This window comes from Magallana gigas, chromosome 5, assembly GCF_963853765.1.
Source record: "Magallana gigas chromosome 5, xbMagGiga1.1, whole genome shotgun sequence".
In the NCBI taxonomy this organism is placed as follows: Eukaryota; Metazoa; Mollusca; class Bivalvia; order Ostreida; family Ostreidae; genus Magallana; species Magallana gigas.
The window spans coordinates 43,961,813-43,974,651 of NC_088857.1; the positions used below are offsets into that span (position 1 = coordinate 43,961,813).

A 12,839-nucleotide genomic window follows, 5' to 3' on the forward strand; every position below is an offset into this window, starting at 1 on the left:
TTACTGATTTACACGATAAAGTACATTTTAAATGAATATTTAATAGTTTTATACAGAAAAAACATATCTTGTTTTGAGATTTCTTTTATTGGAATCCCCTGCATCAATTCTGATTGATTTTCACGGAAAGGTACTCTATGTTATATTTGGGTGCGTCATTTTAGCCCAATGACCCCAACCCCCCCCCCCCCCCCCCCCCCCCCCCATCCACAACCACTACCGCCACCAAACAACAGCATCAATGTTACAGTGACAATTTTTCACATTTAATAATTCATTATTTATATATACATTGTAGTTTATTTTCCAATATTGCTTTCTTTGATACGTTGGGGTTAAGGATAATAAGACTGGTCATTTGAAGAATATGATGTCTAAAATAGGGGGCCTCTTTTATATATTGTGTTCATGTTTTTCAAATCGAGGAACATTAGATGAGTGAACTTCACTGTAGTGACTGGTACGTTAATCTAAAAATTAATCCTTTTATATTTCTGATTCGATCCTTATTCGGTGCATTTTATACAAAGGTTTATTTAAGTGTAGCTATTTTGTGTGGTGCATGTTTATAATATTGAAAAACATGTTGGCATAGGCACACTTTGTAAGCACACCATTAAGAAATATTGGGTTTTGAACCAATGCATAATTGAGCAAGCTTTTGTATTTAAATAACATCACTCTCGATTGAGGCAGTTTTTATCGCAGTGTCAAGTTTGTAACATGTATTTCATATTAAGAGCAAAAATATTTGTGTGTTGTATATGTTTAGCTAGTGAAATCTTGGCTTTGGAGATCGATGATTATAAATACAAACGAGTCAAAGAACTGAACAATAAAATAGCATTGGATCCAGAAATATTTCTTTACCGCACATTGTCTGCCATCCAATGTATTTCAAAATGTGCTTTAATTCCAAAGTGTGAGTCGGTGTTCTACTTTCAATCATCTTGCAAAGGTTATTCTGTCGTTTATTCGCCGAGTTCTTCAAGTTTGACTCTAATATCCGGAGCTCGCTATTATGTTAACACAGAAGAGCCAACTGAAGAGACAATAACCGAAAGAAACGCTGATATCTTCACAACTAGAAATGCCATGTTGGGTAAGTTGTTTTTCTGCAAACAGTTACTTAACCTAATTCACTTTAATTTAGAATAATTGGTATCCAAGGGTAACCGTGCATGATCTGTTGATCTATGATTGTTTGTGTTTCCGAAAATAATTATCGGTAATTATGTGACCCATGGAAAATGAACAAGTCAATCGGTATTCGTTTTACAAGATTTATTAAAACTCCACAAACTTATTACACTATTCCGCGAGGTCAGGAGTCGGTGGTACGAGCGCCTTGACCGTCGCTCTCCAGCTGCCGAATAATTGAACATGGTCAGCAATTACATATAGATAGCAAAACAATTGAAATACTATCATCGGTTTAGAATTTTCAAATTTTACAATATTTAACAAAAAAAAAATAGCTTTTAAAAATATTTGGAGAGGTAAAAGTTGTATTACCCCGATCGGGATTCGAACTCATGACTTACAGATTCGTAGTAAACCCTCTAACCCACTGCGCTACGCTGTTAGGTGACAATATTGGGAAATAACACACTATTTTATTGTTTATTTCGATAAACAATACGTCACATCATGGAAGTGTCCCATACCACCTTAGAGTGTCCAGATTAAAGTCACTCAACGCCAGTGACAGGGGGAAAGGTGTCATGTCCAAGGGGAACATTTCACACGGTGATAATTATTTCACATTACATAAATCGTGTAAGTGGTCTCTTTGTCCGAAGTAACAATTTAGATACTTTCCCCTCTCTCACTTTACAGGGTTAAACAATCGTGAATAATTTTTCACTATGACTTTAAAGTAGTGAAATTTTGATTAGCGTTAATTTTATTTACTGTTCTAGGTTCTGATTTGCGGGAAAAATTTGACGCGGGAAAAAACCTGATTAACGGTAGTTTATAACAGATTAGCTGAACAAATCATACCTTAAAACTTGAGGTAGATCTGGTGGGTAATTTGTTGACCATCCAGCCTGCTTAAGTTTTTTTCATACAAGGTATATTATAATTAAGAAAATATTACGAGAAGGCTAATATTTTTTTCTAGACGCCATATAATTTCCTTAATACTTTATATTCATGGACTTCATTGTATGTGGATATATGGACCTATGTCAAGTGATATTGACCGAAGACACGGAAAGTGATATCGACCGAGCTTGCTTAGTATATGAATAAATGTAGTCACGAACAACTGATCATAAATAATTCTCATTTATTAACACAATTGGTAAAAAGCTATTTTAACTATTACCCTCAACTGTCATAAAATGTATTGGTTTTGAAAGCAAATTGTTGTCTTTGATATTAAAGGGACTTAAATTTGAATATACATATAGGTACGTTTTCATTTAAACCCGCTTTAACCCTCGCCAAATCATTTATGTATTAACCTTAGTTTTGTTAATGCATTTACAATACAATTTTTGTGCTAATTTTCTTTTTAAAAAGTCGCACAATTTCCAACGAAGTGTGCGTTACTGACTGCTTATTGATATCGAACCGTCAGGTATTTAGATCACCTGATTTAAATTTAGAGTCACTACGACGTATTGCAAATGGTTTCCGTCCGCCGTCGTGTGGTAACAATCGAACATTTTTAATTTTTTCTGATAAACTACACGACCAATTCTTTCCAAATTTGGGAGGGAAAAACAAGCATAAAGTTTTGATGTAAGATGTAATATGTTAAAGCTAAATATACCGTGTTTAACGTTGTTTTTGCATTGCGGGAAACCCGACTCAAACTATGTCAGTGTGATGATCTACACAAGTAATAATATTTCTGCAGAATGTACAATCTAAATCAAACGCTTTTTAAATAAAGAAAATGATTTTCAGTAACTATGTTTATACTATCGATCCGGGGCCCGTTTAATTACATTTAACAATACTGAAAAATACATTTGTGATTTACCTTTAATAAATTTGACACCTTTCACCCATCAAATATGAAGTAAAAAGGGGAAAATGAAAGCCAATAAATTCAATTAGTGAGTTTAAAATTTTTAAAAATATTTTGCATCATGGAAGTTGGGGGGAAATGAAATGCTACAAAAAATGCACGTTTGCACTACATGCACATCGTACAGGTATATTTTTCCGCATTATACATTACACAATCTACTCAAACAAATAAAACGTAAATCAAACAAGAGATGTTTGTGAAACACTTATGCCCCCTCCCTTGGAAACATCCACATAGGAAAATAACAGAAACTGCAAATAATTGGAATTTTTCTAAGTAAAAGAGGCATAACTCTGTCTAAAATTCCTTAATTGTAACCAAAATATAACTTGACCTATAGACATTATTATGATAAATCTGTATACCAAATTCCATTTCAATACATGCAACCTCTGCGAAGAAAATGAACGGAAACTGTCGGTGGACCAATCGACCGACAGACAGACGGGCAGCAGCAAAGTAATATGCCCCTCCTTCTTTGAAAGGGGGGGGGGGCTTTATTATTGAATACAAATAATCGAGGAAAACTATCGATTGTTTGTCTAAATATATCGTTTTAACGTTTAAAAGGCAGGTGCAAATAATACTGTGTTTAAAGCATGGTAAGAAATTTTTATGCGAGAACTGATACAACCTATCAAAACTATATTTCATATGAATTAATTAAAATTTAAAAAAACAAATTGTACAGTTTAACATAATGGTCAGCAATGATATTCTCTGCAACAGAATTAGCAATCATTTTATATTTAGGCGAAACGTTATGACTACCCTTGGCTAGATGTAGATTTTGGGCTCAACTTTTGTCGGGCGCAAAATTACGCCTTTTATTGAAACAGACCTTAGTCCATATATTTTACTTAAGTCCGAATTTACACCAGGTTTAAGGTTACGCCGGATGAACGTCTTTTAGTGAAACAGGGCCCTGATACTGAATAGACTCTACATTAAAAAGGTAAAGTGTTCTACCAAAATTCTAATTTTCATGTCCCCCAAGGCAGGGCAAAAACAGTCGTTTTGTGTATGTGTATGTTTATATTTAAAAATCACCAACTTTACATTAACTGGCACTGAATAAAAATTTACTGCATATTTAGAGAGACTATGAAGCTCTCTACTAAGATTGTAAATATCTTGTGGCCAAAATGGTCATTTAGTGATAATGCATATAATGTTAAAAAATATTTTCCTTTTCTTCTAAAACTGAATTTTAACTGTCTGATTATTTTGATAGAGTATAAACACTTTACCAAAATTGTTACATATAATTTTATGATTCACTCCTTACTGCAAGGTGTGGCTGAAATGGTCATGTAGTGTTAATGTTTAAAAAATCTTTTATTTGCTTAAAGATACTAAATAAAATCTGACTTCATAACTAGAATTATTAGAAACCCCTTTAACAAAATTGTAAATTACATGATCCCCAAGATAGGGGTTTTTAAAACATTGCTATAATGTTTAAAATGCTTCCTCTCTTTTACTGACAATAAATACTGAACGCTTATTTAGAAGACAATAACGCTGTCTTTAAAGACATCTAAGGCAGGAGTTCTGGTTTCGGAGGGGTAGGGAGTTAGCATAGGTTTAAAGATAGTGTTCGTGTCTTCTGCTGTTAATTGTCATTGACATGATTACATAATATTACGCGCCATTTAAGTGAGAAAATCAGTCAGTCTACTATTTTTATCCAAATGCCCTGTGGAAGGAGGGATTTCTGTGTGGCCGCTGGGAATGGGCGAGTTTAGGTAAAATATTACTAGCCATCTTCAGTTTATTTATGAAAACATATACACCTCAAAGCTACTGGAAGCTTAACAGCGAACAAAAAACATTGAGAATTTTTTTTCCTAACATAAGGGTCTTGCATCTTTTTCAAAATCCGCCAGAATTTTAGATTTCATAGTCCTCGTTGCAAACTTTCAAGTAGTGGGGGAGTTATTACATGTGGCATATTTTAGATTTTTTTCACAATAAAGTTACTTCAGGAAGAAACTTCATTAAATGCTAATATGAGGTTGCTCGAAAGGTTTGTGAATGGGCTATGGTACTTAGGCGACCGTTAAGGTCTGTGAGACTTTTGTTATTACTATGCAATACTATATTTTGGATATGCTTCCCTCCCACGTGTAATATTAACTCACTGGTTCAATGTCTTTCAGATATGTGCACAGCCCTAATTCCTGATGGTTACATTTGGAGTGTGTCACTTGAAATTTGCTATCATCTAAATACCATAAAGCTTATTGCTGTGGACGCCAAGGCAAAATGTCAGGCAGAGCATCCAAACAGTCGTCTTATGTTGATAGACTCAGATGTAATTTACAATTTTGCAGTTTCAATAATTGGTAAGAAATTGGTTGAAATGTGAAATTAAATGATACAATTATAATCGTAATTTCGTTATTTTCCTGATATTATTGTTTTCTGGTCTGAGCTTTGCCTAGATATGTGATCGTCAGAATGGTCCGAATAATGAGAATAACTGTTTTGTAGATACCTTCAACACTGGACCGATATATCTACAAGGAACTAAGTCTGGCCCCAACTTTGTCGACGATGATGGACAGGTTATTACTTACTTCAACTGGGATTCAGGACAACCTGGCAGTGGGAATTACCTTCGCACCGACACCGATACACGTTTACAAGAGACATCTTCTGGAACATACAGTTACAAATTTATATGTCGATTGTATTGAACAGTCAAAATTGCAGTGTTGTCGCCAAGGCACAGATGCTTGTAAATACAAACGCGTCCTACCCAGTCGTCTCGCGTTAAACCGTCGGGAGGTTTTTTTTTAATTAGAAATATTTTAGAGTCTGATAAACATTAATTGTCTGCAGACTTTTCCGTTTTTTCCCGATTACGACAAAGAGCACACGGCAGGTGGGACAGGTCAGCAGAGAGTGCCCACTCCTCCTAGGCACCTGATCTTACCTCTATCTTTTTAGATGTCCGTGTTGCTCTGTTTTGAATTTGTATTTCGTTTTATGGATTTTGGAGATGTTTGACAGTTTGTTATTGTCATTTTTCCATGTAAAATATAAATTTGGTTGGCTAAACCAAATGGTTCTTTTTTTTAATAAGAAATACAGTGTTGTCGCCAAACATAGAAAACCCACCCATCTCGTTCGTCTCGCGTTGAACCCTTGGAATTTTTTTTTTATTAATAATTATTTTAGACTCGTTTATCAATTAGATGCTATAATTACATAATTTAAGACCCATTTCACGCTTAGAAGACTCTTAAAGTACATCTAAATCAGTGAATTTAACACATTTAAAAAATTGATTACTTTTACTTCTAAAGAAGTAAATAATGTATTTGTCTTATTTATCATAAAATGTTAAGCTATATGCTTACTTATCATATCAGCAAGTTTTTGCGGCAAAATGAAATTCAGAATAATACAGCTCATACTGCTTTAAAAAGGCGATTGTGCCCTGAAAACAGCTGACATATAACTCCCACACTTCTGTTTGACTGTCTGTTTTTGAAAAAAATAAGGTACGAAAATATTAAATGTTTCTTTTTGTTTTAAAACAATTCGCTTCTGTAATTATTGTTTGCATTATCCGAAATTAGAAGATTTTTAATGGTTTTGATCATTAAATGTCACCCTGCGTGCATTGTCCACTGCGGTTCTTGGACACCCAATTTTGTAATTTTGTATTTCCTAAAACAACTAGACGTTGACCCATGCGTGCACGGGTTGGCATAATGATTGCATAGGCCATCGGACATTGACAAAACAGATACATGTACATCGACGTACCGTATATTGTTGACATTTGCATAACCAAGCTTTAAGCCTACAATAATGCCATTAATTTGACTACTGTGTCTCGGTACAGGTCTTCACCACAGTTAAAATGCCTCCCATATACCCGCAATGTAGCAGAGAATTGCAGAATTGCTCCAAAAAGATTTAGGAGAAAATTAATAAAGTTGCGATGAAAATAACAGTCAAAATGTTCTTAACAATCCACTTTGAGGCTTTAAATACCTTTCATCGAAAAGTTTAATTCTATTATAGCAGAATTCAACATTTTTTCAACAACATTTTTTACTCGCCTCAAATTTACACACCATGTTGACATTCGAAACACTCGGGATTTTTTTTTTATAGTAAATGCACTGTGTCAGACTTATCTCCCGTATTTTTATTGATGAACAGAATATAAATTTCCAATGAAAATTTACACGCATTAGTATATTGAGTTTATTCATGCAAATGTGATATTATTGCTAGCGCTCTCGAGCGCTAGCAAATACGTTAGTCTATGTCACTGGAATACGCATGCTCGACTCCATAGTAGGGGATTCTGGGAATACTGCACTGCTGAAGATAAACGGTACCATTTGAATTTCGTTTTATCATTTTCACATGAAGTTTTGAAATGAAAAGTCAAAAAGTAACAGTGGGTCTTATTATAAATAATGCAAAGTTATTTTCAATATTATGATAAATAGCTAGCTTTATCTTAACTTTCTTCAAGCTCGGAAAACAACCTCGGATATTATTTCCGAGCTTGCCGGAAAGGCCCGAGAAGATACGATTGCTACAAAACAGTACTAATGTTTCTTGAAAATTTTCATCTCGAAATTGAAATTACAGTAGTTATAAAGGCACAGTCAATGAGTTATGCCATGCCTCTAGATTCACAGCTCTAAATTGAGACCACACTCCAGCACAATTCCAGTACACCACTGTGCATTCTTATTTTTAATTAATCGATTCAGAAATATAAACCAATGTTTTATAAATCTGCTTCTGTGTTTTATGATGGCTACAGCGCTAGCTCACCAATCTTTTTAAAAGATAAGCTTGTGGAAACATAAACTAAAGAGCCTTCCGTGATTTAGCGTGAATGTAATGCGCATGCGCAAGATAGTAAAATCCAAACAAATCAGATGATTTCCGGATTTTTAAAAGGAATTTTCGGTGATTATTAATTAGCGAAGCTTGATTGAGAAAAAATTAAAAAATAAATTGGTAATCTTCAAGTACCAATGATGTTTAAAATGTATAAAATAAAAGACAGTACTTTTCCGATTTATCTGTTTTAAAGCCCACAATATCGAGTCTATTATTTTAATATAGTAGTATAGATTATGAATATAGCCACATATATTGAAAAGACATTACTTTGACTGTAACTCACTGTACCTTTTACTGACTTCCACTGGACCTCAATGTGTCATGATGAACATTTCTTTAGACCAGCACTGTACACCACTGATCTTTACTGTACCTTACTGTATAGGGAACTGACTAGCACTGACCCACTGTACACGACACTGAACAGCACTATACCATTTACTAGTATTGAAAGAAAAAAAAAAATTTAATATTTTCAAACTATAAATTCAAACTATAGTTGATATCGAAATAAAATACAAAGTGGGTAAAATACTACTCTTTTTTATCTCCTGTAATTTAGCCAAGTCAATTAGGTATTCGCTGGTAGAAATTTGTGAAAACAATGCACTGTAATGCACAATATTATTTCTTACTGTCCTCACTACCCCGAGTTAAACCAAACAGTTAAACAGTTCTTAACTAGGAAGATTTCCTCTACATTATGATATTGTCAATAGATTACTAAAATATTGCTACAGATTAGAAAATTTAACAACAGAGTTTCCTCTATTAAAAGATGCATTTGTATGTAGTAAAGAACTTCATTTCGCCCAAAATACAACTTGGTATTCCTCTATTGAAAAGCTACTAAACATTCTTAACATTCAAAACATTATGACATATTCTAAAAAAGACTTTGTTACTTCTTTAAAACAAACTCAGACTAAAAAATATTTGATGGATTGGCAGTACTCAAATGAAACACTTAAAGATGGCAAACTTGTTACTTATTTATTTTTGAAAACTAACTTCAGACTGGAAAAGTATTTAACTATATTAAGACCTGAATACAGAAAGCCAATCTGTAGACTGCGGATATCAGCGCATAGACTTTTTATTGAATCGGGCAGATATAATAACACACCTAGAACAGAAAGAATATGCAAAAATTGTACACTTAATAAAATTGAAGATGAAGAACATTTTTTTATCCAATGCAGCAAATTTACAAAAGAAAGAGAGGAACTATTTGATTTAATTTCATCTAAAGCAAAACATTTTACTAGTTTAGAAGATAAACAAAAATTATTTTGGATTCTAAACTGTGAAGAATTAGATATATTAAACTCTGTTGGTAAATTTTTACAAAAGGCATTGCCTTAATTTGTATTTCCTATTCAAATATTGGTTTTTTATTTTTCAATCATTTGATAAACTATTTCAAATTTGTATGTGCATTTGTATCTTGACATATTTATGTATGGTGTTTAACATAAATATATAGAAGACACTATATTGAATGTATGGAAACATCTATAATTATACATATATATATACATATATACTATTTAATTGTTCATGTCTGTCAAAGTTCTTTTAATCATCCAGCTCTTTCCCTCTTGTATATGTTTATTGAATGTTTTATGTTCATTGGATGTTGTATGTCAACAGTCTTCATGTTGCCCCTTGAGGGCCCTTAATTGGTTAATAAAGAAATTGAATTGAAATTGAATTGAATTGAATTGAATTGTTAAACAGCCCGACCCGATTACGAACCCGTAATAAAACAGAAAAAAACCTGCCGATTAAATTTACAACACAATACTTGACACAAGTTTACAGAACCTATTTTTTTTTGTTACAAATGAGAAAAGTAATGATACAAGTAACGCATGATATTATTACTGACCATATACTGGCCTTATTTATTCAGTACACACTGAACTCGATAACGAGCCGAACATTAAATCAAAGTACTGAAGTCCTGCCGGGAGTTATTGATTATTATTGATTATTGACTCCCAAAACTTAGATTTAAAAATTAGTTTTCGCGAAAATATGTCAACTAGACGCAACCAAATTGTAAACTTAAACTGTTGTTTGACATTTGAAGCTGTTCAGTAAGTTTCATAGTATTTCTCAAAAGCCTAAATAAAAAAGTGTGGAACACTGAAGTGGAACAGACAGACAGTCGGACAGACGGATTGACGGACGTAGAAGAAAGCTATAGTCCCCTCCAGTGAAACCGGTAGGGGTATAATAAATGTGAAAACATTTCTGCAGCGAGTCGCACAACAGCTGGCAGAAAAGGCTATTAGATTATTTGGATGGAACGGAATCGGTTAAGAGGCGGGCTACGGAAAATTGAAAAGAAAAAACATTTTTTTTAATAAATATGTTTTCTGAGGCGAGCGCAGCATGTGATCAAATAATGAATTATGATAAATCAATTAAAATAAAAGTATCAACGTAACGTAAATGAATTTGAATGCAAAATAAAATATAAATATGTCTATTTTTTCTAGTAAATTTTCATTACTCATAATTTATAATATTGTTTATTTATTTAAATAGAATTTATCTCAGATACAATGTTGTTAAATAATAAAGATTTTAACAAAATGTTTATTGCAGTTTTTTTCCTTATTTCTTGCAGCAGACATTTTTCTTAAACTTACATATAAAAATTTGACTTATCATAGAGTCCCCCCCCCCCCCCCCCCCCGTTTAAAAAAAAAATATAATTTACGTATAAACAAAAATTTGCTGATCATATAAGAAAAACGGTTTAGTTTAAACAATATTTATTTAGTGAATTTCATCATACATATTATAATAACAGTACACAGAAGATTGAGAAACAAGCCAAAAGGCTTATGTTAATCTCGTTCTCGTCATTTTACAAATGAGAGGTGGGTAAAATTTTCAATTACTATAACATTGCACATAAACATTGATTAGGAAAAATGTAGGAGAAAGAAAAAAGAAAATGAATGGGGAGAAAAGAATAGCTGGAATTGAGTATTGGGACAATTGTATCAAACCAATAGATAATGTCTATACTAATAGACTAAGGTTACTTAAATATGTATTAATATTGAACCATAATGTTGCTTAGTAGCTCTAAATAAGCGTTATATATCTGTGAACATACAGGTACATACAACTATGGTATTTAATGTACTACAGTAGTAATAGTACAATAACAGGTGGACTCAGAACCTATTTCAGGTACATACAAATATGGTATTAAATGTAATACAGTAGTTATAGTAAAACAACAGGTGAACTCAGAACCTTTTACTTTCAACAAGAAGTTTCTGGACAAGGTGAAAAATATTGTTGTTTTCACAATTGTATCAAACCAATAGATAATGTCTATACTAATAGACTAAGGTTACTTAAACATGTATTGATATTGAATCATAATGTTGCTTAGTAGCTCTAAATAAGCGTTATATATCTGTGAACATACAGGTACATACAACTATGGTATTTAATGTACTACAGGCCCCGGGGCCATAAAACTTAGACGAGCTCACTTTTGATCTCAGTCTCACTTTTCCAGTATATGTTCCTTTTGTAAAAGTGAGACTTAGATCAAAAGTAAGCTCGTCTAAGTTTTATGGCCCTGGGGCCAGTAGTTATAGTAAAACAACAGGTGAACTCAGAACCTTTTACAGGTACATACAAATATGGTATTAAATGTAGTACAGTAGTTATAGTAAAACAACAGGTGAACTCAGAACCTATTACAGGTACATACAAATATGGTATTTAATGTAATACAAATATGGTATTTAATGTAATATAGTAGTTAAGGTAAAACAACAGGTGAACTCAGAACCTTTTACTTTCAACAAGAAATTTCTGGACAAGGTAAAAAATATTGTTATTTTCACTTTCAGATAAATTAGCGTTACCATATAACAATAATTCAACATTAAGAAAATATGGAAGTGTCAGGATTGTATTAATCCTAACTCTGGAATATGTATTACAGTGTAGTAAAAAATGGTCAGTACTTTCAACTTCGCCGCAAGTACAAAGAGGCGAGTTGATTAACTTTCTTTGAAACAAATGAAAATTAAGACCACTACATTCTAGTCTTAGTTTGGAGTGAAGAGTTTGGCCTTTTCTGGTACCTAAATAAAAATAATTTGGGATTTTAATCCTACTGGTATGTAAGTATGTCTTAAAGCAATGTAATGAAGGGTTTGATTGCACATTTTGGGGTAAAGCATTCCATTGTCTTATTGTAGCTGGGAAGAATGAATTAAAATAAAACTAAGTTCTTATATTGATTTCTCGCAGTGGGTGCATTGTTCTTGTGTTGTAGTTATGTCCTTGAGTTTTTTGTGATTGGATGATAGAAGATAAGTAATTAGGAGCCATATTGTGAAATATTTTGTGAAGTTGAATAAGACGATGATTTTCCCTACGTTTCGATAATGGTTCCCATCCCGTTTCTTTATATAACAGATGTCTGGATGCCAGTCTATTCCCTCCCGTAACTATTCTGGCTGCTTCCAATTGTATACTTTCAATCTTATTGACCAAGTAGTATTCTGGTATGTTGTCCCATATAATGTCTGCATATTCTAAGACTGGTCTTACAAAAGAAAAATACAGTTTTTGCAAAGATTTCCTATCAAGAATATACTTGAGTCTTCGCATCATACCAAGGCGCGAATATGCTTTTTTAATTGTTTCATCTACATGTAAATTCCAAGACAAATTACTACTAAGAATAACTCGTAAGTGTTTATGGGTTTCTACTTCTTTCAGGTGAACATCATTAAATATTAGGGAGGGATGGAAGGGTTTCTTGACTTTATTAGATATGGTTAGACATTCCGTTTTGGTTGGGTTAAAAGACACAAGCCACTGTTTTGACCATTTATGTATTTTTTAAAGGTCTGTA

The 12,839-nt window shown here is 32.9% G+C and overlaps 1 long non-coding RNA gene across 1 annotated transcript; it reads left to right on the forward strand.

Annotated features, from left to right (window-relative positions):
• The first annotated feature begins 717 nt into the window (after positions 1-717).
• On the forward strand, positions 718-9,406 carry LOC105317333 (uncharacterized). The gene is made up of 3 exons (XR_004597729.2): positions 718-1,102; positions 5,209-5,394; positions 5,543-9,406. It is a non-coding gene; the product is annotated as an uncharacterized lncRNA (long non-coding RNA).
• The last annotated feature ends 3,433 nt before the right edge of the window (positions 9,407-12,839 follow it).